This window comes from Adelges cooleyi, unplaced genomic scaffold, assembly GCF_023614345.1.
Source record: "Adelges cooleyi isolate 19-005CV unplaced genomic scaffold, UGA_ACOO_1.1 ACOO_flye_CR_arks_rails_tigmint_CR_PRNA_2, whole genome shotgun sequence".
Lineage (NCBI taxonomy): Eukaryota > Metazoa > Arthropoda > Insecta > Hemiptera > Adelgidae > Adelges > Adelges cooleyi.
The window spans coordinates 5866447-5872446 of record NW_026095860.1 but is presented as its reverse complement, the minus strand read 5'-3'; positions in this window follow the sequence as shown (position 1 = coordinate 5872446).

Below are 6000 nucleotides of genomic sequence, written 5' to 3'. Positions count from 1 at the left end.
AAATCCAGAAGACAAACTCTTATGTCATTTGCTTAAGAGTTTCCATCCTATGTTTTTTATTTAAAGAGATTTTACTTTAAAAAAAAATACTTCATTTGAACAAATAGCGCTCTTAACCCTATACTATATCATGGCCTACATTTTTAAATTTGTTGATCCTTTGTGAGTGTATACTGACTATGAAAATACTTGGAGCCAATTCAACTACAAACAGGTCAACTACTTATAGCTTTTGAAGGCAATTCATATACACGGATTTATATCTATCAGCTGGAGGCACGCTTTTTTGTCGAAAATTATTTTTTTCGATAGCTGTCAACGACCATCAAACGACAAGCAAAGATTTTCCTGCTTTTTTGGTTATTTTTGTCTTTAGCATCAACTGCAGGTTTCGGTGTTCTCAATAGCTATTGTCATCATTACCTTTTATTCTTCTATAAACATATTTTATAAACTTTTTCAACAACTTTTTGAAACTTATAACCGTAGTCCGTATGCGCTAAAAATAGATCCAAGAATAAAGTAAAATAAATCATCAATACGGCCTCCCAACTACAAAATATACAGATTAAAAGAACAAATGTTTATTGTTATAAGTGTGAATACCTTATTACCTTATACCTTATTTCCTATTGTTGTTTTTTATTTACACATAAATAACATAATATATTATATACACTGTATTAATTTGTTACTAGTAAGTAGTAATATTAACTACTAATAGGTATATATCAATATGAATTAAAATTAATATATTTCCTACTAACTTTATAACTATATATTTGCTACTAACTTCATCTAACAAAAGACATTTCTTAGCGGCAGCATTGTGCACCTGATAATGGGTTTAGCGACTAGAATCCATAATTTCAAATTATATTTTAAGTTTTTACTTATATCAATCATTTTTTTACAGGTGCATTTTTTATTACGACTTATAGATCAGAAATCGTATCTATAAGAAACTTTATTGGGCAAAAATTAAAAAAATTCACTCTTTCAAAATCGAAAAAAACGCCCAAAAAAATATTTTTTAACTAAAAAAATACGGCGTGCTATAATATTAAAAAAAATAGTTGAATTAGATTCAAATTTGTATTTCTAGGCACAATGCCAATAGATACCGAAAACGTCTATGCAAACTCATGACTCATGCAGACTTGTTGATCTAAAACCGTTATAACAATGTTGTTTCCTATAAGATCATAATATGTTAGATAAAGCGTTGTCGTATGTAAGCGACACCTGATATCTGACAAAAGCAGACAACAGAAAACTGTCTAATTAAAAATCATATTCCAACATAACGCCGCAGCTAAAATAGAGTTGCAAATTATAGTCAACGCAGACCTTAATAAATTATTCAGAAACGTAAACTGATGCAATCTCAGAAGACATATTAAAGGCTTACTAATGTTGTTCCTTCATTGGTTCTGCATACAAAACAAATGTCTAATAAACGTTGCATTTATCCAACTCGTGTATCAGTGCATAAATCGTGTATCATATAATTACTATATAAATTTAATAACTACAACAATTGTACACATGAAACGTTAAATAATTTTAATATTTTTAGTGTTGAGTTTGTATATTAAATATTATAGTTTACATTTATATATTAATCATGAATACGGAAATAAAATAATAAAGAAAAGCCGATATTAAAGAGAAACCGAGAAAATAGCAAATAGACGCCATATACGTAAACCCGACTACTATTGATGTAGTAAAGTAAGACGTACACAACAGTGGCGGTTTTCCCGGGGCGGCAAGGGAGGCGGTGCCTCCCTTGAAAATTAAGGAAACTATGTACTTAATATTGTTATTATGATGAGATATTTTGGTTTACAAACAATGTATACAAAAAATAATTTTTGAAAGCGAAAAAAAAAATTTAAGAATATGAAATAACGTCTCTCCGTATCAGCGGTGACCGTCTGTCATAGAGTAACTCTATGCCGTCTGTAAGCAACGGCCGCCGTCCGCCGGCCGCTGCATGTTGTTACACACGTAGCATAAGGGCAGACGGCGGAGGCGGCTGCCGCTAATATCTCACGTTATGTTGTTGTGTTCACAACATACACACACACACATACATGAAATAATACGAATAGCGCATGCGCAATTCTCTGCGAAAGGCGACACAAAAATATTGCCTTTGTGGTCAACTGACCGTTGATCGTTCTTATCTTGGGGAAGAAATTGGGCATAGACATTCAGCATGTACATCAGCACCGACACTGCCAACAACAAAACGCCATTTCCCATTATCACTAAATCATTTATCAGCAGTCGCTATTTGATATCACTATATTTTTTACTTAATTCTGATACCGGTTCACTATTTGGCGTTTTATTTAGTTTTCTTAAGTTATTAGACATTAGTTCATATATTATTATACTTATTAGCTTTACTATTTTTTTTTCAAAATTAATCCTGTTTATGACAGTATAGTGGTTATTAAGCAACATCCATACAGAAAATCGTTTGCGATTACAATTTCATCTTTTGTAAATTGTATTTACATATGTTTTTATGATTATACATTTATCTTAAGTTCGTACATTTTAACGATAATTATTTTATTAGATGACCGGTAATGCGATTATAACTAATAACTAGGTTAATAAGCAAAAGTCTTCTGTTACAGTTAAAAAAGGGAAGTATACCAGTATGAAGAAATTTTAGGTGTGGGGGTTTTGCGCTTTTTTTATCAATGAAGGTACAAACTTATTGCCTCCTCAATAATTCTATGCCAGAACCGCCACTGGTACACAAATGTTTAAGGAACTATAGTAAAAGTCCTGGCGGTTTTTATACGACTTTTCTTTGATGTGCTCTCAAATTAAAGTTGTTTATTTTTTAAGTATGTTCTTAGCAACAAATTATTTAGAAACCTTGATTTGATTATTAGAGAAACCCATTACAAATTGTATTATGTAAATCGATTGAATTACTTATCTAGAAAAAAATAAACTATTATCGCAAAACCAATTCGGCTTCAGACCAGGCTTGGGTACTGAAGCTGCTCTATATAATATAACACAGTTTTTATATGAGGAACTAGATAATTTTAGTAAAGCAATTGGAGTTTACTTAGATCTAGAGAGGCGTTCGATACTATAAATCACGTATGTTACATAATTTTGGAATAAAGAACAATTAGGTCGGTTGTCGGTCGTTCGGTCCGACGGTTGGTCGGACCAACTATCGGACCGACCAACCGTTTTAGTGACCATTTACTCTGAGCTAACGAAGTGGTTTTGTTGAAATGAATACATAAGACAAACTTACACTGAACTTGCTTTATATATTTTCTCAAGCACTATAAAACAAAAAAAGGAAAATATATTTAAGATTTTAAACCCCCTCAAAGTTAAGTGGTTCAGTTACGTCTGGACGTGTGTGCTGTAAAACAATTTTTTTGGTGAGGTTTATTCAAACAATTTTGTTTAATTTCAAATGTGATTAAAGTCTTAAAATAAAAAAAACTGTTATGATAGTGCTAAATATGTTACAATGGCTTACCCCTTGTTGAGTACAATTTTCATGAGAATAAAATAATATATAAAAATATTTTATAGTTTTGTTGTATTCAAATTAGTCGTTGACATTTATTAGTTAAGGTATTATATAAAACACATAGTTGATTCGACCAAAGTTAAATAATAATTATTATCCTAACCGTTTACATACAATTTATTCATTTTGCCTGAATGAAAAGACTATGGAGTAAGTTTATAAGTTATATGATAAAATCGTGACAAGTTGTTTGTAATTATTTAAAAAATAATTATGTGATCAGTTTACTACACGATTTAATAATACGCTTAACTATCCATTCATCTTCGTTCAGACCTACAATGTTTACAACTGTACTAACTACTAAGTGTCCATTTTTAAACATCCAAACTCATTGTGTTAAATCACAAACCTTGTTTTTAATTCGTCTCGCAGGTCGCTGGATTCCATAACGCCATCTAGCGTTCATTTCAATTAAATATAACTGTATATCCTGCAGACCGTGACCCCAAGCATTTTCCTCAAAATTATGTTTGGAAACATTCGAATGTAATTACTATATTTTATCATAAACATTTCTCTACGTTTATACCTGGACATAAAAAACCAGTTCCTCATTTCAAGAATCCTATTCGCGATTCCACTTAAACATATTAATCCTAAAAAGAATAACTTGTTTATATTCCATGTAGACGTAAAACCATTTTACCAATTGTCATGTATAAATTTAGTAATAATATCTAAATCATATATGCCTCAAGTATGTCTAAAAGGATTCTATGATATGAGTTTTCAGTCGGTCCAAACTTTTTTCGCAAAGTTTAAATACTAAAAAGTCAATTTTTAGCCACATGTTAAAACAAATTGTAGTTAATTCAAATAATTGTTTATACCTTATTATCATTGTATTCGTTAACTTCACTCTGAACTCATAGATCTATGCCTCTATCTATGCACGTTTTTAAAATCGCATGTGCATTACGCGACCACGGCAATAATATTTCATCAACTTATGTGTAAGCAAAAAAAAACCGTTTCTTCTTAAACCGAGCGAAAAACGTTTTTAATGTGTTCTATTTTCGATAAAAGGCTCTCGTGTCGCTATTATTATTTTTTCTCAAATCCACATTGCGCAATTTTCTGATATTATAAGGCGCCCCTCTGAGTTTACAGCATCTTTTGTGATAAATTAAACTCGTGGCTTCTGTTCTTAAGAAAAAAAAAATCATACAGAAAAATAAATTTACCCTGTACACAAGGGCATTTAATAACCATTACACTAATGAACACATTATGCAAATAATGACCATCGCCCGTCTCTGCTTATATTATTATTGTGTAAAAATACCAACATATATAAATGCACAAATCTATGTTCTTAAAAAAATACATCAATATATATATATATTTACACAGTGTAATGTAAAGTTCTACCGAGCTTCAAATGAGATATTCAGAATGCTTTATGGGGTCAATAAATGGTATTCATTTTTTTTTAATTTAAAAATTATTTAAAATAGAACTTATATCTCATTAAAAAATTGTTTTACGAAAAAAATAATTTCAGATTTGAAATCAAGAGAACAAATTGTGTTGAATTGATATGTAACATGATTTTTTGGTACCTGGCCACACTTGCGTCCACTAAGTGGCCGTCATGTGACCAAAACCACTATATGACATGTAACACATCATTTTGGGTTACAATTTTATTCTCAATTGTTATTCTCAGTGGTGTCCTTAGAATTATTTGATATTAAATGATATGTCGCATGCCAATGTTGGTTTTAGTTACATGCCGGCCACTCGGTGGCCACCCTGTGGACGTATGTGTGGCCAGATACTAAAGAATCATGTTACATATCAATGCAACACGATTTTTTCTCTCGATTTAAAATCTGAAATTATTTTTTTCAAAAAACAATTTTTTAATGAGATACGAGTTCTATTTTAAATTTAAAAAAAAAGAATATCATTTACTGTACCTATAGAGCATCCTGAATGTCTCATTTGTAGCTCGGTTGAACTTTACATTACACCCTGTATATATATATATTAGATTTGGATTTGAGTGATAACAATATATAATTAAAATCTTAATTAAACCCTTAACAGAATCAGTTAATAATACTTAACTCTTGAGTGCGACAACAAATTAAACCCAACGCAGTAATCAACCTACTCCGGTTTCAACAAACGCTTATCATTACATAGGTTACACAGTAGATATTATTATTATTGCATAGGACATTTGGTCCGGAAATACCTTCATTAGGTAGGTAGGTAGCTGGATTTGGGAATCTCAATTTTCTAATATCAACAATTGTTTACTTACCTCAATTAAAACCGCAAGTCGTGTATCTATTAAATTCTACGCGCATACATTTTGACTTAGTGAACATTCTAGTATTTCCCATGGAATATTCGAACTTGCAATTCATCTAAATGTAATTTCTGCAAAACATTGGAGAATA